This window comes from Planococcus citri, chromosome 5 (genome assembly GCF_950023065.1).
Source record: "Planococcus citri chromosome 5, ihPlaCitr1.1, whole genome shotgun sequence".
NCBI classification, from domain to species: Eukaryota; Metazoa; Arthropoda; class Insecta; order Hemiptera; family Pseudococcidae; genus Planococcus; species Planococcus citri.
In genome coordinates this window covers 21,261,827-21,287,280 of record NC_088681.1, presented here as the reverse complement: position 1 = coordinate 21,287,280, position 25,454 = coordinate 21,261,827, and positions in this window count along the sequence as shown.

Genomic DNA, 25,454 nt, shown 5'->3' with positions numbered 1-25,454 from the left:
TCAAGCATAAGACAAGTCTTAAAATTAAAATTTTTGACATACTTACAAATATTTTGGAGAGAGAAATTTTGGAATCAAAATTTTCAAGATCAAAAAGTTCTAAGGAGAAAAATTTTGAAGAAATCTCCAGATTAAAACTCTGAAACCTGAAAACATCGAGATCAAAAACTCTGGAAACAAATCTCCAGAACAAACTTTCTTTTTAGATCAAATTCAAACCGCAAGAGTAAAAGTTTTGATGAGTATGAAAAAAACTCTAGAGAGTGAAATATCAGGATCGAAAAATGAAGATCAAAACGTTCGAGATCAAAAGACCTCAGAAAAAATCTCAAGATCAAAAACTGGGGAAACAAAACTCTCAAGAGCGATGAATCCCGAAAGCATATTCCTGAAATCAAAAATTTTAAGATGGAAAATTCCAGAAATCTTGGGATAAAATAGTCTTCTGATCAAACTTACAAAGATCAATATTGAAAATACTCAAATGAAAAAAATGTTGAGAGAAAATAATTTCAAGAAAAAATCTTGAGATCGAAAAACCTTGGAAGCAAAAAAACTGAAAAGCAAATTTTCGAGGCCTAAACTATTTGACCCCTATTTTGATGTATTCGTTGAAAAAGTTGAAAAAACTCTTTCACTCAATGAAATGAACTCATCACAAAAAAATCAAAATTCGAAAGAATTCAGTTTTCGATTCCAAACATTGAAAAATTACTCAAAATTTTGATTTTTTTGTGATGAGCCCCCTTACCACTTCTATGGTCGAATTGACGTGGAATGACCCACCTATAAGATTTTTCTCATTTCGAAAATTTTTCCATCAGTCCACCTTCCTTATCAATCTTGTTTCACATAATAAAATCCCTTTTTTCCGAGTTGGCCAGTATCTAAATATTATTAATAATAAAATCTCTGGTTATTTGTTGCCTTATCACCCTATTTATTCCAAAATGTTCAAATGCTGTAGATATCCGTAATAAAACGACTTATTTGATTTTTGATAAACAAAAGGGACTTCTAGGTGAAAAATCGCCAATACGTGAACCACACGTCTTATTTATTGAAAATTTAATTCCACCGTGCCATAAAATGAAATGACGCAGAAATCGCGTCATATGCAGGCATAATACACAATGTATACGACAAAAAGTATACCCAAATCGAAAAGGTATGCTTTATCTCAACACCAAAAAGTCTCAATGTTTGCGCATCGAATGGCGGTGAATTCGCTGCACAGCCATCGATGCGTATTAAACTTCAATAAAATCGCGTTTCAGGCGTAATAAAATCTACATTAAATACGATTTAGATGGGACGAAACGTTTCGTATAAAAATTTCGTTTTGTGTTTCGATGACATATACGTGCATATAAAATTTCACAGTACCTCCCTTCGGCTTCCTTCTTTCGTTTCCTTGTCACAATAATTTGTGCAGTGTACTGTATGTGTTCTGTTTGTGTATGGTACATACATAGGCAGAGGTACCTAGACTCTCGAACGATGTAATAATTTATTACCTTAGGAGTTGTAAAAAGCGCCAGGTGGATGTAAGAGCGAGTATGCTAAGAGATCCAGGTAAAATGAATAATAAGCTTCCCCTATGCAGATGTAATGAACAACGTGCAGCATTTACTCGCTGTACCTAGACCTACTGTACTACTATTCGTTTATAGACAATTCAATTCGCGCGTGTCTTTATCAACGATGAGATAGCAGCAATGGATAAGTATACAACGCGTGACTTATGCTATAATTTGAGGATATTCTACAGTAAGCATTTATATGAGGGAAAAAATCGCCTCACGGTGTCCATTCTTCGGGCATCGCAATTAAATCCGATCGAGCTGCCTGGGCAAGGCAACATGTACTTTGAAATCCGTTAAAGCAGAATAAGTATGCGGTACATCTCGCGGTTAATTACCATAATATATTATTTAATTTGTTATATACGGTTTTAAATACGTTGAACGATCTCGTTTTCTCTTTAGGTAAATTTTCAACTCGAATCGGTATAAATCACCATCTCTCGCAGGGTCTTTTGGCCTGACGAGTTTTTTTGCTTTCGGTTTGACTACCTGTGGCTTTTCACCTCGTCAACTCCTTGGTCTGCCTTATGGTATGGTTTACATACAATGATATTTTTTTTTCAACTCTGTAAAGAGCGAATGCAGAGCTCTCTGGCGAGTCTTCGCGGCCGTACAATATAATATATGCGTGTCGACTAGTCGACTAATTATAATAAAAACTTGATTATCTCGTGATTTAAAAATATAAAAATGTATTTTTACGACATTTCCCACATAAGATGGTTTTTTCCCCCTTCGTATTAAAAATGTAATACGAGGAGTACCGGAGTAACAGATTTTTTTTCGGCGGGCATTGTGACTCTTGCGACTCGTGCATGTGTAAAAACTGTTATAATCATGTTAACTGTTTAATTAACCTTCCTCATCGTATTACTGTGTACCTATCTTAGTTGTCTTTCTAACCCTTCCATAGAGGTCTTTAGCCGAATTTTCTTCCTGGTATATTTGAAACGAAAAGGAAATGGGTCAGATGTTTTAGAGTCAAGAGTTTTCATAGTGGTGTAGGATCGAGAGGAGAGAGAGGGGGAGGGGGAAAAATAGCATATGAGGAAAATCTGGTTTACTTACTGTTAAACCTGTAGGGCGCGCGTAAATTTGAGAAGTCGCTATAACTTCAAAATGGGACATTGGAGTACCAACTTGCCAATAAAATTTTGAAGCGGAAAAAGCTATAGATCTAAAGAGCATGCAAAATCAGCCAAAATTTCAGATGCTAAAGTGAATTTTTCGTTTATTTATTTATTTTTTTTGAAAATCTTTGGACCAAAAATGAGAAATAAAATCAAAATTTTGCCAAATTGACTGAGAAAGCTAAAATTCAAAATATATCCCATTTTCGACCTGACGAATTGATTGAAAACGAGTTCAAACGGGTTTGAGTAACTCTGTGGGGGGAGAAAATTTCAAAAACTAACATAAAACAAAAAATTAAATTTTTTGATTTATGGTTTTTGAATTTCTTGCAAAAGTCTCAAAATTCTCAACCTCCTGGTCGAGATGAACTTTTGAAGATTATTTCTTTTATAAATATAGGATCTGCCGGACCTCTAAAAGGAGCTATTCGACCTATACCTACTTTGCGGCACTGGATATCCTATCAAGTACTCTCCTTGTTTTGGGTACTATTATAATGGTGTGGTTAGAGTGATTGTAATTGATATCTCGCTCGATTCGTTGACTAGCTCAATGGGGTTCTCAGGGTCGTCTGTATTGAGGGCCTTAGGGGGGTTCCCTCCAAGGTTTAAATTTATTTATATTTACGTGGGGACACGATGCAATGATGCCTGTAATGGGGAAATTTGTTCGTAATATTATTTGAAGATCAATGGACGTTCAAATTGGAATATTTGTTTCAATCGAGTATCAAAATACTCGATCTGGAGCAATTGAATTGGGGATTTGGGTGAATATTTGGGAATATTCATCTTGTAGCATTTTTCTATGAGGGACTTAGATACGATGGCGTATCTAAGTGGGGGCATCTGTTGGGAATTATACTCACCTCGAGTATCGATGGAATTATATATCTTCGGGGACGTAATAAATATTTGCTCGTCGATATTACCATAAGTCAATGAAGATAAAAGTCAATAAATAAAAGAACTCGTGACATGGAATTATATAGGGAATATATTTAATCAAAAAGTAGAAAATTGTAGATTTTTGTTGTTGTCTTGTGGACTTTTTGTGGGTTTGGGGGTTTTTCTTATCCAATAACTTATCCAATAACTTATCCAATAAATGGCGGAATGGGCATCGCCGGGGTTTGACTTACCCAATAACTTATCCAATAAATGGCGGAATGTGACATCGCCGGGTACTTATCCAATAAATGGCAGGGTGCGCAATGCCGGGTACTTATCCAATAACTTATCCAATAGGGTGTGATTTGGGAAAAAAAGGAAAATAAAGGGCCAAAACGACTATCTTCGGTGCCATATTTCGATGGTAATTCAAGATGGACAGAATAATTACCATTATATCCAAGGGAAATAGGAATTACCACGTATGGCCATGATAATAACAGAGTCTCATGTTCAAATCCAGCATAAGCGACAGAAAATAATTAATTTTCTCCCAGTATAGGTGGGAGAAAATGTAAAATTTTCTCCCACTACAACTCTGGAATCTCCAGCAGATTTTTGAAACTTGAAGTTTCCAAAAAAATTCCACAAATTTCATCAAATTAAGTTGAATGGCCAAAATTTACTCTGTACCTTAATTTCAACATGCTGAGTTGACTGGAGATGGTTCCAAGTTGTTTTGGTGCCTCCGGTGACTTTTTTGAAATTCCTGTTTTCCAAAAAAATACTATAAAATCTGTCCTCGAATTGACGTGGAATGACCCTTTTGTTAATTTATCTACTTGATTTGTATTTTAGCTATCAAGAAGTTGGGAGCAAGGTGCCTTCTACCTCCCTATAAGTTTCGCCCCTGGCTCTTTTGAGTCCATCATGAGGCCTCAAAATTGAAAAAAAAACCTGAAACATTTTGACCTCAGACCTGTAGTTTTACAAGTTTCCAGTGAGGCTGATTTCGAATTTCAGCCTCACTTTTTGGAGTCTTTTCATAAGCACTCAAAAAAATAAAAAATGAAAAATTTGTTTGACTTTGGATTTTTTGAATTTTTAAAGGTGCTGATTTCAAATTTCAGCCATTTTTTTTAGCACGAGCTTTAAAAGGGTCATCAGATTTGGTTTCTTAGGAATTCTCAAACGCCAGAAAAATGAGCCCCCATCCGGTGTATTTTGAGGAATAAACTACTTTGAAGAAGCCAGTAAGTTTAAGAAAAAGTGTTAAAGTAGCGATGAAGAAAAAATTTCAAAAAAATTGCCGGACCCCCCCCCCCTTACCAGTTCTTGGTCGAATTGAGGAACGACCCAATTACATCACATTTTTGTGATTTTTCAAAAACTTCTCCCAATGACCAGAGGCTGTGAGTGAATTTTTGAACCCTTTGACGTTCCAACTCTCTGAAGTTATCGAATTTTATGAGAAAATGATTTCCTCATCCGTAGCTTAATTTGTGAAAAAAAAATCATTAAAAATCAGTAAGTACAAAACAGATTCATCTGAAATCACTAAAAAAAAAAAAATAATAATAATAAAAATTGCCTCTCAAGAATTATTTTAGATTAAGTAGGTAAGTACCTCAAAAAAAATGTCAAATTATGAAAAAATTCATTCATTGTAATGAACTCAAAAAAATCAATTAGCTAGGGACCTACAATTATAGAATTCAACACTATAAAACTAGCAAGACATAAATCAACACAAAAAAATTCACATGAAAACATAAAAAAAGTTCACACAATTAAAAAAAATAAAATTCAAAATCACCGTCAGAAAATTTAAAGAAAAAAGAAAAAAATCCATTGAAAAGTACTACTTAAAAATTACTTTGAAACCTTGAAACTCAGCACTGAAAAACTCAGTTGAAAGCAACAATTTATCACAAAAAATTATTTTGAAATCATCCTCCTCCCTTTCAGTTCTTGGTAGGGAAAGTCTGTTTTCGTTGTTCCAAAATTTTTTCTGCCAGTTTGGACGCCTCCCTTATGATTCAAAATGAAAAAAATTGTGACACCTACAGAGGTATTTCTTAACAGGAGAATGTGGATGAAAGAAGTCTTGAATTTTTGCTTGTTTTAGAAACAATGTTCATTGTTGATGCCATAATTGGGACGTTTTTTTACTTTTTTTTGGGGCTAACGAGAATAAATGATAGCACTTCTGCCAAGAAGGGAATTTTTTGAACTGCCCCTCTCCGATTTGAACAAAACCACGCTAGATGAAAAGAGCCTTTTCTATCCCCTCCCCCACAAAATTTCATAGGCTAAAGTTCATTTTTGGAAATTCTTCCAATAAAGTGTTGCAATTCACTGCCACATCCTTACGAGTATCTTACCTTTTTATTCATGTATATTTGGCAACAGTGTCTTTTAAAGGTACACTACATTCGAGTAACCCGATAGGTTTCTTTTTAATTACATAGACTCGTACTCGGTATACATATACAAATACGTATGTAGAAAGCAATGCATGTGTATTGGTAATATGTGTACCATGTATGTAGACTGCTGGTGAAACTGAAATGGTACCGTGCACACTGAATCTGCACAATAACCCCGCGAACTGTGTGTCTGTGCTCGTCATCGGCGCACTTTTATACTAAATAAACAAAAAAATTTTCGTATTAGGGTGCGTACTTCCGCCGTAAATTTAATTGAAAAGCGATTTCCGCTGATAAAGATTTCAGCTTAAGCCACACATATAGAGGTCGCTTCTTCGGCAGCGTCTCCGTTGCCTTATGTACCTACTCTCTTGGTCGTCGTCTTCGTCGTCATCATCATCATCGTCGTCGTCGTCGTCGTTTAATCGGTTAATTTCTCACGGTTTCTTAACTTGGTAAAATCCAGTTTTTTTTCTTCATATTTTTTTTTTCTTCTTTTTTGAATGATGTTAAAACTAATTAACAGATTTCCTTAACGAATCCATATTTAATGCAGAAAATATAATGTGTTTTATGGTCGACGCGTAATTTATTTAAGTAATAGGTTGTCATTGTTGAAGGTAACATATTATCTGAGTCAGCGCCATAACTGGTTTTCAGGTGTTTTACCGCTTTCTTATGTATATTCGGCGTTTTTTTTTATAACGATTCCCAATACTCCCATTGGCCATATTGATCCTCTCTGCGGCGTGCGATTTCATTACTTCCAAAAAAAAAACCCTCTTGGTAAAAAAATCAATCGTATTTTTGACGCGGGAAAAAAAAGAAGATGGCTAAATACACAATCGAACGTATTTAAGTATACACGAATTTATCGAACACTCTATGGTACCTTATCATAAAACAAATTGGCAGGCGGTCATACAGATTATGGAGGAGCATTGGAACAATTACCTTGTGTTATGTTTACCCGCTTCTGCAGCCTGTCTGTGTAGGTACATGTATAACGAACGAGTCGCACTAAGTAAGAGATAAAAGTACTCAGGGGCAGTGAACCCTGATGCAGCCAACAGTGTATATTGCTTGAATAATCGTCGTATATATTCGTGAATTTATGAACGAGACTTCAACGTATATAAATACCGCGCAGAACATCGTCCAAATTAATTTCCAAAACGTTGCATTTCGTTTTACTGTTTTCCGAACAGAGCAGAGAACGTCGAGAGATAATTAAAAAATTGACATTTCTTTTCATCTTGTTAACAAATTTAATGAAATTTGTGACCTGGCAGGTTTAGTGGGTTGGTGGCCAAGGTTAAGGCACTTTTTCGAGGTTTTGGCCGAATTGGCTAATTTTTCATTTCACTTTTGTGCGTTGGTTTTTATAGCGAGATTTGGGAGGAAAAGTGACAAATTTCACAGAGTTGTGTAATTTTGTAGGTATTTATCGTGTTTCATGTTGAACTTGTATGTTTGTTTCAGATTTTCCATATCAGAGCAGTTGGATATTCTATAAAAAGGCACGCCACCAAAAAGGCAATCAAACGTGGTAAGAAACGTTGCAAAACCTCATATTGCTTAAATTGAATTTTCTATCCTTTTTCTTGCTCGATATAGTTTTTTTTTCAATTTTCTGATATAAAGTCGTTGGCCCTATTTCACATCAATTTCAACAAGAAGTGAATTTAGGTCCTTCAATTTCACTCAGTTGCAGGGACCTCAAAATAGTTAGAATCAGTATGTCGCATCGCATTTACATAATTTTTCAAAGTTGAGGGATGAGGCTGAGAGGCAACGAGGGGTCGAATTCAAAAAATAAGTAGATATTCGACCTCAGCGACCTCAAAACACATGGAATCGATATGTCACATCGTATTTACATGATTTTTCAAAATTGGGGAGGAGACTGAGGGACACTGAGGGGTCGAATTCAAAAAATAAGTAGATATTCGACCTCAGCGACCTCAAAACACATGGAATCGATATGTCACATCGTATTTACATGATTTTTAAAAATTGGGGAAGGGACTGAGGGGCACTGAAGGGTCGAATTCAAAAAATAAGTAGATATTCGACCTCAGCGACCTCAAAACACATGGAATCGATATGTCACATCATATTTACATGATTTTTCAAAATTGAGCTAAGGACTGTGAGAAACGGGTGGGGAGGGGTATAATCCAAAAAATAAAGAGTGATTCGAACTCAGTGAGCTCAAAGCATAACTAGGTAATCGATACGTTACTTCACATTTTCATTATTTTTGTAGCCTTTCAATTTTTTTGGGGTGTTTAAACCGCTCACTCTCTCTTCTGATTTGTCTTGGGATACTCATTTCTCAAATACCCCCCCCCCCACCCGTCACTCACTTACAGCTCCACAAACGCTGGAAATAAGTTTATAGATCAATTGATAAAATTCCCCTGTGATGGTTTTTAAAAAAGCCTCCCTCCCTCCCACCTCCGTTTCTTTTAGCCATTTTCGTGTAGATAATTTTTAAAAACCCTATTGACTGGAAAAATTGGTGCAGAAAATCAGGAAAAGTCAGGGATGATGATTTCTCTAAAAGACTGCAGGCCTACATACTGTCCAAGTGTTCACCCCCTGCTCCTCAAGCTGTGCCTACCAAAAAAAGGTGAGTAGGTAGTCCTGTCTTCTCCAAAGCCTATTCTAAGCGTACGTTTTTATCACGTATCTCCCTTTTGGCGCCAAACAAATCCATTCGTCGTATTTCCAGATTGAATCTTTCGATCAAGTCATCGATATTATTCTCGTTGAAACACCCTTCATGAATGGAACTGAAACGAAACATTTCATCCGTTGTTCCCTTTTTAATAAAAACAACCCCCCTATAAAAACATTCCCATCTTTATGAAAATTCTTCTAGTCATTTTCAATCAAATAACTCACACTCGTATACATAAAATAGTTACACGAACACAGAAAAGTGATTCATCATCGAGCAACGACACCATCGAGTAACGTAAAAACCCTCATTACACGTTGTAGGTAGATATAGTAGCATCGTGATTCGATCCCAGACAATCACAGGTAAAAAAAATTCAATTAAACAGCATCCCTCGTAGTGTAGCAATGATAACCAGGTCTACAACATATCTAGGATAAGTAATACAACACGGTGCCACATATGAATGAAACCGTCGATTTATAAGGAGTATACCTATTACTTAAGTCTAATCAATCCCAAACATATACAGAACCTGTTATCAACCGTGGTGTATGTAATTTCACGTGTCCAATACTGCACCTCTCGCTTTCCACACTATATGTTTATGTCCACCGTATAGAAGCAAAGGTACCACAGCCTAGGTACCTACAAATGAAATGGCCGTTTGTAACGATCTTTTAATTCTCATAAGACATAACAAAAACCAGTCCGATTCCCTTTTTGGAATGAAAAAAAAAAGCAGAAGAGGAGATAAGAAAGGGGAAAAATTAATAATAATAATCAACTGGTTCTTAAATTACAGTTATTTCTGATTACGCGCAGATTCTATACTTACTTCTACGTGTGTAGAGGTTTTTTTTCGTTAATATTCATATCTGTATGTTCCTCGATAATACGCGTATACGTGGAAAAGGAGAAGAAAAAAGGTTCCTCAAAAGAAGGGTCGTTGGGGCATTTATAAAAGATAGGTGTATGCAGTATTTGTCTGTAAGAGTATAAGAAACCGTTGGGATGAATGAAATTTTACAATACGAGATTTCGTAGCGCCTGAACAAAGCACACCTAGGGTCTTGATCCTGGACCAGTGACAATGAAACGAGAAAACCAACAGTTTTCATATTTCGGAAAAAAAATTTCAATAACGTTTGATAGGTACCTACTTATACATACCTACGTTATAGCCTCATGTACAGCTTTATTAATATTCGTGGGAGGGGTAGGGGGAGGAGACGAATGGTGAAAATCCCAGGAAATATATTGCACCCTAAAGTCAGCTTCATTCAAGAATATAATTTCGTTAAATTTGAAAAAATCGTGGGGTTTTCGCCGAGATTGGTGGTTGTCCAAATGTCCATTTTGGAGAAATGGCATCAGATTTTATGACGTTTTTTTGAAACCTGGAATTTTCAAAAAAATTGCAGGAGACTTAAAAACGACCAGAAACCAACTACAGTCAACTTAATAGCGAGTTGAATTTAGAGTACAGAGTTACTTTTGGCTTTACACTTTACTTGGTAAAATTTATATGGAAATTTCAAGTTTCAAAAATCTGCCGAAGGCTCCAGGAATTTTCAAAAAGTTGCTGGAGGCTTCAAAACGACTTGAAACCACCTACAGACTGCAGTATTAGACCTAATAGCACGTTGAAATAGGAGTATATCGACTTACCGAGTCAATTTCAGCTTTCCAATTTCATTTGGAGACATTTTTTGTTGAAATTTTAAGTTTCGAAAATCTGCCGGAGGCTCCAGAACTGCTCGAAACGGTTCAAAAACGTTTCCAAACAATTTGGCAGATCAAAAATAGATTATAATCCGAATTTCAGCTTTTTAAGTTCATTTGGTAAAATTTTGATTTTTTCCCTAATTTTTGACACAAATTTGATTTTAAAAAATTCACCAAAAATCGAAAAATGCACTTTAGCTTCTAAAGTTGGCTAGTGATATATTTTTGTAGTGCCCTTTCGATCTATTTTCGTCCGGTTCAAAAATTTTTGTGGACTTCTATGTTAGAAAGCAAAAAGTTTGCGATTTAAACTGTCTTGTCGATCAAAATGACCTCCCAGTTTATCAGAAAGCCAACTTTTTTTTTGAGAAAAAATGTATTCTAGAGCATTTCGGGGGGGGGGGGTGAAATTACTCCTATTGTCAAAATGTATCTTGCATTAATCAAGCCGAAATATTAAAAGATATCATTACAAAATCTGGGGGAATATTTAGGAATGCAGTGGTGTCAAGTTTTTGGTCATTAGTGCACATTTCAAAAAATTGAAAACAGATCCAGAAAATCGATTTTTTTCGCTTTTTTGAAATTGGCAACAGTGACCAAAAAATTGTCCCCATTGCATTCCAAATTCCAAAATATTCCTCCAGTTTGATTGTAACTCACTTGAAGTTGCTAAGTATGGGTCGCATGACACTTTTCTAAAATTCCAAAAATCATGATCGAATTCTGAGCTCGAAATTTTTCAAAAATGCCCAAAAACCATTTTTGTTGAAATATTCAACTTTTTCGCGAAATTTCGTCCCATTTTAATAGGTCGCATGGCCCTTTTTCGAAAATCTCAAAAATCATTATCCAATTTTGGGCGCAGAATTTTTCAAAAATGCTCGAAAAACATTTTCATTGAAATATTTGAATTTTTCGCAAAATTTCAATCCATTTTGACAGGTCGCAAGGTCACTTTTGAAAAATTCTACAACTGTTCATTTTTACTTGAAATTGAAGGGGGTGCTATTTTGAAATTCGACTGCGCCCTATTGTGGAAGCCCCTTTTCGCGAACAGTAGTTCAATGGCCATGGTTCTACGTAGCTCCTTCTATAGCAATGAATATGAACTGCAAAAATTCCAACCAAATTCGATTTCTAGAACACTTATTGCCATGTGAGTCGGATTGTGGACTGATTTCATTGAACGTTATCAAAGTTCGAAACAGGTGTTCTAAATGTTTTTGAAATTCAGTTGAATCCAAACTACCTAAAAATGAGCACACAGAAAAGGGTTCAAAATGTCAAAAACTAAAATAGATCTCAAAAATGATTCTATTTGAATCAAAAATTTACAAAAACATATAAGAATCTATAACATTGAAAATTGTATAAAAGATGAATTAGTGAATGCATTTGAAATGTGCTAACCATATTGAAATGTAGTTAGAATTATTGTTCAAAATGGAATAATAATTTTAAAAAATTGCCACGATCCCTGAAAAACAATACCCACTATTTTTTTAACCAAAAACAATTACAACAGCTTTCCCTCAACATGTGCAGTATCTAGCGTTAATTTTTTTACTCCTGCGAGGGAAAAAAACCACTGGCATCATTCATCAAATTATTACATGGCATGTGATCGTGATCACACGCCATTCAATATTACACAAGTGGGTGAACGGATCATTGCGGTTATTTATGGCTTAATCGAGATCGTTACTCTTTGTCTGTCTCTGCTGTAGCCCAATATAAAACTAATGGCACGTACACCCCTTTTTTTTTCGCGCGCCGTCAAATCACCTCGCGATATAGCAGAAGTCTTTTTTATTCGTCCCGTTGAATAGCTCGTTTATCGGGCTAATTTGCATGGTTTATAAGTTGTTTTTGTTTTGATCACGATTTCCTCCCTCTTAATCGTACCTAATACGTATGTGTACATTTAGCTTTATACATGTATACCTTACCTACTTTGTATATGTATCAAATTCATTAATACATCACGGCTTGGCTTTTCGATTTTTTTGTAACATGTTTCTACAGACTCCTTCCTAATACATAATAATATGTGACAGGATAATATGTAGAGTATAAGAGCGACACAGAGAGGAACAACAAAAAAAACTTGTTATTCAATCGTGTTTTTTTTCTTTTCATCTCTCCCTATTGCAAATTAAGTACACACTTACGCACACCACACACGAGGAAAGAGAGTATAACTCGGACGATTAGGATGAAATAAAAATCTTATTACTATTTTTATGTAGTACTACGAGTATTAGCTATGGAAACGAATACGTGGGATTTATTCGCGTAGTAAATTGAAACATCGAACAGGAACAAGTGTGATGATGTTAGGATACTCGTATACTTACGTGTGTGAGTTTATTTGGGAGATTTCTTTTTAGTTTTTTTTTTTATTATTATTTTTAATGACGTCGCGTCGTCGTCGTTGGTTTAGGTGATGAAGATTCCTGTTTCAGCTCATTCTCGAATCAATTTACGGAATTTAATTTTTATGGCGTACATTAATTCGTTTTATTAATTTTTATTAATGGTTTAATTTGTTATCAAGAATACACAAGTATGGTAAGTGTACTCGAGTAGATGGAATGAGGAAGGGAACAGAAGGAAAGAGGACCTGTGAGTATTCTCAACCATTTTACGAATAACCTATTGCCCAGTTACCCACTGTGTAGTTTTATTTGTTTTTTTTTTCAATGAAATTTTTTAGATGAAAGTATCGAATGTTGTTGATGGATTTGGGTGGATTAATGAACCATTTACAGATCCTGGAACCACAACACTACCACTTAAAAAACCATACTTAAATATAATTATAGTTTTTTTTTTCTATTTTGAAAAAGAATTGTCAGGTTTTTACTCCTTTTGGTCTATTCACCCCTTATTTTGAAAAAATGAGTGATTGAAACATGGCAGGAGGATTTTGAAATCAAAAAATGAACATAATATTCAAACACAGAGGACCTCAAATTAGTGTCAATCGTCATGTCACACCAAATTTCTGTAATTTTTTTCGAAATTTTGAATTTGAAAATTAAAAGGTGTAGAGGAAGGGACGGTGGAAGCCAAAAAAAAGTCGATATTTGAACTCACGCAGCATCGTCAATTTAGTAACAAACAATATGTCGCATCATTTTTTATTTTTTTATTTTATTTTTTTTAATTCATCACGTGTTTGGGGTCGTTAATTGATATCTTATTATCAGAATCAGTTTGTTAAAAAAATATGTATAAAAAAAAAACATCACTTTTGTGACTTTCAAAATTTTTGGTAGGCACCTTAAGCATGCTAAAGGGTAGGTACTAATTGTGGGTGGGGAGTTCTTAATTCAGACAAAAAGAGTCTTCTTCACTCAATTTGAGTTGAGTTTACTATATCAAATGGAAATTTGTGAGAAACTTCAAAATAAAAAATGGTTTTGTTGTTTATTAGCTCGTTGAAATCTCTGAGTGCTCTTAATTTTGATTCGATTTTGTGAAACGTTTTAGGCAGATTCAGGGTTCACAATTTGATTTTTAAACTTTTTCAATCTCATCATGAAGTATTTGTAGTTGAATATTTTCAATTTTGTCGCTAAATTTTTTCTCAACAAAATTCTAATTTTGAAATTTCGATCATTGATTTATTTGAAGAATTAGATGCTGAAGAGGATTCGGAATTTTGCTGAGAAATTCTTTCAAAATTTGAAGCGGTCGATATTTGGATTCTTGAGTCATTGAGATTAATTCAATAATTAATCACGATCCTTTTTACTTACTGCACGAAAACTTGAAAATAATTGTACACATTGAACTTATTAATAAATTATAACTATGTCACATTACTTGAATTTTTTTGATTTTTGGTCAAAATTGGTTGGGTGGGGTGGGGAGGACTAGTGCTCTTTTGGGGAGTGAGATCTAATTTTGAAAATTTGAACTGTTAAAAAGAGATGAACAAGAACTCAAGGAGCTAATGTAAACAAAATGTCAGAAATAATCATTTTCAATGTTTTGGTTTTTTGATCGTGTTTGAGGATATCAGTGGAAGAGGAGGGAAGTGGGGGGGGGGAGATGAAAAAACGAGCGAATATTTCAACTCAACGACATCGAATTATTTTCATAAAATGATCTTACTAGATCAAAATTCAAGCAAATTTCAAAATCGAAAAACTCCACAGTTTTTTTTTGGGGCGGGGGAATTGAAATTGGGCAGTGCTGTATTTAAAAATATTTCCTTTTCAAAACACGATTTTACTTAAAATTAGGCAATTTGCAAAATTTTCATAATTGAACTAGATCGACTCAGAATCTCAAATTCTATATTTTGAAATTGAGCCATTTTTCCCAAAGCAGGCTGGGTATTGACAGAAACGAAAAAAACACGATTTTTTTTAAAATGCCCTTTTTTTTTGAGAATCTATATCTTTTCTCCAGAGGTATTTCTGGAACTGGGATTCTTTCTGAGTGATTTTCAACTCAAAATTAAGATCTCTCCCCTGAATTTGTTCAAAATCTTTCTACATTTTTTATCACAATGCACCCTCATTTGCTTAATGATCCGCTGTGTGATCTGACTAATTTTATAAATTGAAAATAAATTCCTATTACGAAGTGAATTTCGTGGAGATTCATTTAGATAAGAACTTTTACTATTTTCTGTGAGATTTTGGAATATTTATTTTCCTCATATTTCCTCCCTCTCCTCATTGTGTTACAATTTTTAATTCCATTTTTGTAGGTAGTTATTGCATTTAAATTTTTTATTTTTTTATGTGTGACAGGCTGATTTACAGGGTTGCTTATAAGAGCTCTATGATTGGCTATTTTGTTAGTTGGGGGTCATGTAGTGGGGTATTCCAAAATTTGTTTCAATAGTGATTGAAGCTCAGAGACAACTATAGCTCTTGCAATTTTTTTGTGATGAAAAAATGAAGTTGTTTCTGGTGCATGATTAATTTAATTTATTTTCAATTTCTTTGTTTGCATTTTTCCAAATTTTTTAGTGATTTCAAATGAAGTTTTTTGTGTAATGACCCCGAATGAGTATTCTCCCCTTTTATGAGGCATTTATCTCAGCTCAGGGTAAGAGGCTCATTCCTTCATGGTCATTTTGAATACCTGCATTTTTTTGTAGTAGGTATCCAAGTTTGAATGGATTTTTTGTGGTGATTTTGATGATCATTTGCTAAATTTGATTTTCAATTTATAGAGAAGAATTTTTTGGCTGATTTCAAATATTTTTTCTCGAAATCAATTTTGAAATATTTGCTATCAATAAACCGAGCAAACGTTCAAAAACGGTTAAATTTTGGTCAATTTCAGATCCGTATGATCTCTCCGGCTAGCTATACTTGCATGAAATTATGTAAGCCTCATAAAGTCAAGAAGCCCAATATCTATCGTGCTTTTACCCAACTCTGGTGTCTTCTTGAAAAGGAAAAACACCCAGTGAATTCAAATCACAGACACAAGTCGAGCTTTTTCCGAAGTTCACGGTGTCAATAAATTGATATTCACCCTTTATAAAAGTTCAAATAAAAGGATTACTTCACACCGGCTCGGTAACGGGTGCGAGGTGCACCTCGATCCATCCGGAAGATTTACATATGTAAGCGCGGAAATGCGGCTTGTAGCAAGTTAACGAGGAGACCTTCACCTAAAAAATACGCCAGCCTAGTATTTTTACTAAAAACGCATTATCGTTTCGTTACCTCCTCGGTACCCAACCCTCCACTCTATGCTTCTCGCTCACTCTCCTCGAACTCGCATCAAATGAACGGAAAGAATCCCCTATTTAGGGTGGAATTTTATTAGATTTTCGTGTAAAATGAGGTCATTTTTTTTCTAGGTCAAGTTTGCCTCATCTATTCTATCGTAGGTACATAGTAGTACATACTACACCACATATTGTAGGCTTCGTGCCATCGTCGTCGTATAAATGGGACGTGGTGTTCGTCTACTCGCCTCCCCCTTCGCAACATTCCCTTATTATGCACGTACTGCTACTTATGTGTACCTTGTACTTGTATAGTACCTACTCGTAGTATATTTCAGAAGAAATACGCGCGCATCATGTGCTTGCTGTGCCACAACACCCCGTGTACTATAAGGCTTAACTTAACTGTACTCGCGATCTTTATTATTGCTTAATCCTCAGCGCTGATAACGTTTGTTTTACTCGCAACAATCACCATCGTCGTCGCAGTACCGACAATGAATATGTTGATAAATTTGTATTAACGAATTTATACTATAATATGTATAAGCCCAAGAATCGTGTCATTGATGGTGAGTAAAACCGTTATACGTACGATTCATCACGCGTAGAACGGTCCATATCTCGTTGTTTGGTTCACTTTTCCATTCTAGGCACACAGAAACTGAGTATCTTAATCTGATAAATAAATACCGAAAAGTGCTAACGGAATTCAAAAGATACCATTGTTCTGAACGTCACTTTGTTCCATGCAATTGTAAAAGTAAAACCAGAGGGTAAGGCTTGCAGTTTGCAGCCCTTAAATTGTCGACACGTCTTTATGCATCCGAGTAAACGGATTAGTTTGTTGCGGAAGGGCCGCCAGCCGAAGTTGTGCAGGGTGCGCGGCGATGAGAAATTTTTCAAAAATCCACTCAAATTAAACTGTTTTGCAAATATTAAGTACATAGTAAACCAGCAATGGGAATTCGAAAAACGTAAAATTTGAAAAAAGTACGAAGGCTATATTTTGTGATATTTACTTAGCGTATAGTGAGAACAAAGTTTTGTGTTTGAGGTGATAGTTATTCGTTATTTATCGACGTTTTGCAGATTTTTGAAGATTAAGAAGCCTCGGGGCTTGAAAAATGCATCTTTTGTGGCGTCATTTCGTCGTTTAGGGAATAAGGTAGGAACGAAGCAAACTGCAATATCATTATAGGGACTTCAGAATGATAATTAGGATGGTGAAGATTTGTTTACAGGGTCGGTTGACAATGTTATGGTCTGAAAATGTGAGAAGAAACCACGTGTTTTTTGCTCGTGTGTCTTGTTTTTTGCCAAACGTCCAGAAAATGTTCATTTCTGTTTCAATTGCCAGAGAAGTCCTGTTTTTTTTTTCTTTCAAAATTTTCAAAAAAAATCATATTTTTGGAAAAATTGTTAAAGTCTTGATCTTTTCTAGAATCAACTTATGAAAAAATTACATTTTTTTTCATTTCAGCAAAACTGCCAATAAAGTTATATTTTTCGTCAAAATTTGGCAGCCTCAATTCTTACCAAAATTTCTAAGAAATTCTGGCTTTTTTGACTAAACATTCAAATTTTTTCCACTGGATGTCAATAAAATTTCAGTTTTTTTTCTTCAAAATTTTCAAGTCCTGTTTTTTTGACAAAAATTTAAAAAATGGTTGTAAGGTCTCCTCTCCAATGAAATTAAATCCATAAGTATTTTTGAAAATTTGTTAGGCACAATTTTGGTAATTCATTGAACCCCCCCCCCCCCCCCTCAATCTGCCGTATTGTCAGAAAATCAACATGATTTTTTTCTCCCAAGTTTTTAAAAGTCTCGACATAAAATGTCAAAAAGTAAACAATTTCTTGTTTCTAAAAGTCTGTCTTGCACCGATTGATCGATTGTCATAGATGTTTTTGAGTCTGGCTATGTCAGAAAGTCACCTGGATTTTTTCTTTCTCCAAATTTTCAAGTCAGCGTCTCTCGCGGACCAGCGGCGTGATGTGGATCAATGTGACGCCAATTTCAGAAAGACCCCTCGGCATAAAAAACGTATCCATGTTTAAGAGCTTGTTTTTCGCCAAAATTGCCAAACCAGTCTTGGTTTTCGTCAAAATTGACCAGAGTTCCATTTTTTGTCAGAATAATTGTAACGAAGTCCTAATTTTTTTTCAAAAAGTCCTGTACTGTTAAAATTTCCGAAAAAAGCCCATTTTTTTGCTAAAATTGTAAAAAGTCCTAATTTTTGTCAACTTTTAGTGTTCAGTTTTATTTTTTGCTTAAAGTGTAAAAAAGTCCTATTTTTTATCCCTGTTTTTTTTCAAAATCTCCTAAAATGAGCCATTTTTGCCAAAATTGTAAAAATACCTAATTTTTATCAACTTTTAGTATTAAGTATTATTTTTTGCTTAAAATGTAAATAGTCCCTGTTTTTTGCCAAAATTTTCTAAAATGGACCATTTTTGACAAAATTGTAGAAATTTCTAATTTTTGTCAACTTTTAGTGTTAAGTTTTATTGTTTTGCTTAAAATGTAAAAAAGTCCCTGTTCTTTGCCAAATTGTAAAAAGTACTAATTTTTGTCATGTCAGAATCAGAAAGTTCCATTTTTTGCCAAAATTGTCAAAAGTCACACTTTCTGTCAAAATAATCATGAGGTTTCCAATGTCAAAGCAGTCCCTTTTATTTTATCCAAAATTGTCAATTAAAAGTGCAGTTTTTTGCCAAAATTGCGAAATAAATTCCGTTTCTTTGCCTACATTGTCAAAAAATTCCGTTTTTGCGACAAAAAAAAAATTAAAAATTCACATTTTTTTTTATACCTACCTAATTAAGAAGTTGGCATTTTCTGTCAAAACTGGTACTCAAAAATGTTTCTATTTTTTTTCAAATAAATCCCATTTCCTCAATTTTTTTTTTTTACAATTTGTTTACTACTTATTTAGGCATTTTTAGAATAATTTAAGGACTCAAATTTCAAGGTACCTAATCCATCAAATTTTAGTGATTTTGTTTTCCATTTTCATCACATTTCGAACTTTTAGGCAATTTTTGGAAAATTTGCTCAATTTTGTGTCTGTTTTTTTTTGGGGATTTTTGGAAAAAGTGTCGTGCAATCTACTTATCAAAATGTGTGAAATCTTTGGAAAATAATTTAAAAATTTTTATAAAAACGTTTTTTGACCATTTTCGAAGCATTTTGAGCTGAAAATTAAGTCAGTCTTTCGGAGTAACTGAAAAACTATAATTTTATCAACTGTTTGTTTTTTCAATTTTCAGCTCCATGTGACCCATTTTTGATAGATTGCATGCCAATTTTTACAACAATTTGAAAACTTCAATCTTTGATTCTCTTTTTGAGCTCAAAATTCTGCAAAAATGCTAAAAAAAAGTTTCGATATTAATTTTCATTGTTTTCTCGAATTTCTGGCCCATTTTGATAGGTCGCATGATACTTTTTTAGAAACATCAAAAATCATAATCCAATTTTGAGCTCAAAATTCTTTGGAAATTTTTTTTTAAAAACATTTAAATCAGAATGGATTTTTCATATTTTTTTCAACTTATGTAAAAATTGCTATTCTTGGTTAAAATACTGACCATTGAAAATCCCCCTCCCCCCTCCCAAATGGCATAACACGTTTTCCTCATGTTGGCAGAAATTCTCCCTCCTCTTCAAATACATAATTGCAGTTGCACTCCAAGTCTCAAAGCCATGTTCATTTTCAAAGCCTTTAACTGGTGCAAGTGCTAATAATATAAGTACTTATACACTTCTGGTTCCCAGCATCAATTCATACATGTACCGAGTAAACTACCGACTCATTTAACTCTCCACCTAGCATAAATATGGATCGAAGATGGCATGAAATAATAGAATAATCGTTCGTCGAATACGAGTTACAGTGCATAAGAATCTCGGTAAAGACTCACACGTGATACACGACTGTAGAAGGTATTAGACGCCGCAACGTGAAGAGCTTTTTTCGCATTTTGAAATTTATGCATACTTTTGCAGCGTTTATAGACTTTCTATCGTCTCTTACACTGACCTGTATTTTGCCTATGTGTATTATGTAGGTACTTATTCCTATAAAGGTGTACACGCTTCCTATGGTATCATAGGGAACCCATAATACTCATCCATAGTGTGCATATTCGTACAGAAAGAGGTATGTACTCTCTTGTAAAGGAATTTTTTCTCTGTGATTTCGCTGTACACGTTATCACGCTCATATCGACTGATTTTCATTCCGTATACCTATAAAGATAGGTATCTTAAGGTATAGGTTGATCAGATCAACGACTCAACGTCTTCATCATCGCGATCTCTGCCACTGCCACCGGTCGAGATGAAGCCTGCAGAAGCCTGTGTGACAAGCTGATTCGCTAATAACATCGTTTAACATAATATAAAATTAAACATTTATTTATCGAGGCCCAAACGATCGCGTACACAGTAGCTAGCTACAACTGCAGGTACCACTGCCCACGTCTCTATGTAGATAAATATCCAGTCTGATACGAGAATAGAATAATAACCAAGTTGTAACATCGTATCCAGCATAACTATAACAATTCAACGAAATCACCATCTTTCATAATCATATTTTTTTCCCTTCCAATTCCAATTCCGAGTCGAACCGCGACAGTGATTTTTTGTTCTAAGAATTATACCTCTACTCGTCCGTACTTCTCTCGAACGCGTTCATTGTTTCAGAAAATACGTCGAGATGTTGACTGTAGGAGGTCTATAGAGATGGAAGCAAGAGCAGGGTAACGTTCGTCCAGCACTCATCGCCTTGTCTCGTACTACATAATAATAAAATGAACAAAAAACTTAAGTAAAATCTCAATTATATAGGTATAATTACACCTAAAGGTTTTTGATTTTTTTCGTCATTTTTTTTTAAAACTATAATTACGAGATCGAGAGAAGAGCACCAATCTATACCTCACATAGGTATATGAGAAAAGAAGTGGAGGAGAAAAAAAAATCATCCACAATCTGTTTTTTTAAAAGCGTGTTTTGGGGTGAGTCAAAATACAGTCTCCAAATGTTTAAAGGCAGCCTGTTGATAGGCGAGCCACATCTGTTCCGGGGAATTACAGCTGCTGAGTATTGTTCCGCTAAAAGATAAGTACGATTCTTCTGTCATGGTTTTAAATAAGTTAAAAAACCTATCCTCGCGGCTTTTGCATTTATTAGTAATTCGAGCGGTTTTTTTTTTACAGACTCGTCTGCTCTTCTCGCTCTGCAGTATAGGTAGGTAGTAGGTAACGTTTAAAAATAGATCTGCCACAGACACCAACCAACGAATAACGAATCCATATATCTCCCTTCGCACGAGTATACAAGTTATGACTTATAGATAGTATTATGGAAATTATAATTTTAAAAAAGTTATATCCATACGTGGGTATGTCTATTTTTTTGACGTTGCGAGCTGTTGATATGCTCTTGAAAACGTTAATGTAATCTATACTCGCGACTTTATGCACCTCCTATACGTCGCTGAGGGAGCAGGATCTGTCGTCTAAGCTGCCTCGAATGCTTATCCTATGATCTGGGAGGGGGAGGGGGGATAATAACTTCTTTTACGACGATCGTGTACTTCTTCAAACATTTTAGTAGGTATTTTTCATTTTTTTTTCAAAATTTTTTAGTCATTCAAATTTTTATTGAAGGTAAAACATGAAGTTTTTGATGTTCCCTTCAGGATTTTGAAAAATTACTCAAGTACATATTGGTCAATTTTTGAAAGTTTTTATGCAATTAATATACAACAACTTATTTTAAAACTAATTTAAATGCAATTTTCAGCAAGACTCGTATCAACTTATCTACACATTTTTTAAACACTTGACCTATTTTTATAATTTTTCAAGCAGCAAGCACTGTTTATGTTTTTAACGTTTTTTATGTAAAAGTTGGTTTTTTGTAATGTTGAACATTTTAATGATTTTTTTTTCAGATTATACACGAATTTGACATTCTTTTTTTAGAAATCATGTTTATGCAACTTTTGATCAATTTTCATGTTTTTGCCAATTTTTTAATATGCAATTTTCAACGTAATTTTTGCAGAATTTTAGCAATCTTTCCGTCGCTCTTCATTATTTTAGGTACTAATTTATGTAGATTTTTTAGCTGTTTTATTCCATTTTCGTGGTATTTGTAGAAAGAAAGATAAATAGTACGAAAAGTAGAACATTCACAATGAAAGTTGAATTTTGAGCTTTTTTAAATTTCAAATAATGATTTTTTTTCTCCTAAATACAACAAACAAAATTGTTGAAGTTCTCAAGTTTGATCGTTGGAAATTTTCATTCAACATAAACAATCATTTAATTAATTGCTTCAGCACAGAAAAAAATTTATCGATATGAAAATTATTACTCAAGCATTGTAAAAAGTTAAAAATGACATTGAAATATTGCAAAATGCTGTATCTACAAGCAGGGACGAAACGGGGGGGAGAGGGTTGGACACCCTCGCCCCCTCCCCGTTAAGTTGTCAAATTTTGATAAAGATGACAAATTTTGACAAAATTGGAAAATTTTTAAACTTTTAAACTTGATAAAGAAGCTATTTTGCTAATTTTTTTTGAAACTTAAATCATACATTTTTAAAAGCTTTCTGTTGGTTTTTCTTTATTTCAATATCAAACTTTCTAAAAATCTATTATTCACACTCAAAAAATATTTAAATCAAAAAATGAACTCCTCACATGAAAAATAACATTTTTTTACTTTTCGAAACTCATATTTTCAAAAGCTCTTGCTCTCAGTTCATTTGGACCTGTTTGCTTTTCTTTTTCGATGTTGGAATTCATAAAAAACCATCATTCAAATTCTAAAATTTTGAAACCAAAGAAATCAAAGTTCTAGCATAAAAAACGTTGCTTTTTCACCTATCAAAATACGAATTTTCGAAAGCATTTGCCTTCAGTTCGATCATCCTGTTTGCTTTATTGGTATTTTTTTCTCATATCAGTTGGCAAATTTTCGGTTACCCTTCCCGCCCCCCCCCCCCCAACAAGACCTTTAATTTCTTCCCAGCCTACAAGTTGCACAAAATATCAGCAAATCATGCTCACAAATTAATTTAAAAAATGATCATAAAATTTTAAAAAGATGTTCAAAACTGACCAAAAATTTAAAAAAAACAGAAAAATTGACATGGCAGTCACAAAAACAAAAACATAAACAAAACAAAGAATTGATTGAATAATGCTGATACATAGTAAAAGTTGCACAAAATGTAGAATCTAAAACTGTTGCAAAAAAATACAAATTTTTCCAAAAAGTTGTCGAATTTATCATGAAAAATGCCGATGATAATTTTTTTAAAAAGTAACTTCCAATTCATTCTCAACGTATTGAAAATCATGCAAAAAACGATAAAAGTGTGCGAAATACTGGAAAAATTTCTTGAAATTGTCAGAAAATAATTTTTAAAAAACACGAAATACGTTAGAAATTTGAAAAAAAATTCATAACCTCAATTAGTAGATCGAAAAGAGGCCATGAAGAAGAAATAGAAGAACACGAAAAAACCTAAAATATTGGCAAAATAGCCTAAAATTGTTAGAAAATTAGTAAAAATGATACAAAAACTGTTGAAAATGAAGAAAAAATAATTGCACAAAAAATTGTCAAAAATTCATTGCTAAAAATTACTAAAAAATTGTTCAAAATCAACATCAAATAAATAAATACAATAATATATGCGTGAAACATTGAAAATAATGCTAAAATAGGGGGGGGGGTAAAATACTGCCAATTTGCATGAATGTTTTATTTGCACAATAAACAAAATGAAAATGGAAAAATTGAACAGAAATTCGTTTTTACGAGTAAAAAACTGAACAAAATATTGATGAAAATCTTTGCAATATAAAGCTTAAAAATAAGGAGAGAGTTTTTTCTTTTCCAATTATTGGACTCCTTAGTTTTGGTTTATTCTTTACCTATCCAATAATTAGGCAAAATAAAAAGTCAAAGTTCGAAAAAATTGAAAAAAAATACTTTAAAATTGACGAATAAAATGATGAAAAATATCCTAAAGTGACAGTTTTGGAAGAAAATAGCATAAAAAGGAGTAGGTAAATCATACCTACAATTTGCAAAAATTCTAAAAATGCCAAAAAATTCCATTTACCTAAAATGGTTAAAAATTTACGAATTTTTTCTTACTTTTTTTTCAATAGGTAAGTGCCTATTTTGAAGTTGGTACAAAATAAAAGCAAAATTATTTTGGCCAAATTTTGAAAGCAGACCAACATTTTGGAAAATTTTTGTCGCTGAACTTGGAAATTTTCAGTAAAAATATTTTCATTACATTTTTAAAAAATTTTCCAACATGGCTTCCGCTCTGACATCACTTTTTTAGGACCCATGGGAACATCAGAAACCCCATAAAATGGGATAAGACCTTGTCCAATATTATTGTTTTTTTTTTTGTTCTTTTCTAATTTCGTTGAAAAGTTTAAGTACATTTATAGTTTTTTCGAGAACATTAAAATTGAAATTTTTAAAGGAATTTTGTAACTTGAAAAAAATGAGGTCTTTCATTTTTTGAACCCTCGAAGAAATCAGAGCTCACGCTAATGGTCTCCTTTACCTCCCTTCTCCGACTCCAAGTACTACTCGTACACCCATAAAGTTTTCCAGCTTTGGCCAGCCAGTGCAAGTGTCAGTTGGTAGTACAACTGGCATTTAAAAAAATGTACCGTAACTCCATTAAAAACAAAAAAAAATACGAATAAAAAGCTATTTGTTTAAAACGCGGTTAATGAGGAAATGATATAACCGTATTGGTGATTTTCTTTTCCATTAAAAAGGAGAAAATATATATCGATGGATGGATTGATGATGATGTTTCATAACCTAAATTATTTATCGTTAAATATACGTACGTACTCGTAGGTAGGTAGGCAGGTACACTTGTACGCACATAAATTTGCAATAAAACGTAAAATTTATATTTTTCCGGCAACATTGATTCAATTCTCTCTATGACAGCTTTAAAGCATTTGTATACATCACGAGGTAATTTATCGTATCGATAAAATGATAAAAACTACCGTACGACCAATATCCAGAACTGCGTGGCTCTCTTTCTCAGTAGTATTTATTACGATTATTACTACATTGGTTGGTATTTCACGGCGACGACGAGTACGAGATCTGGTTGTCCGTTGGCTTGGCTGGCTTCTGGAGCTGGAGGCGGTGGTGGCGGCGAATTAGGGTCAATATTACGAGCCGCAGCAAGCAGCAAGGTGTTTGAAAATCCAC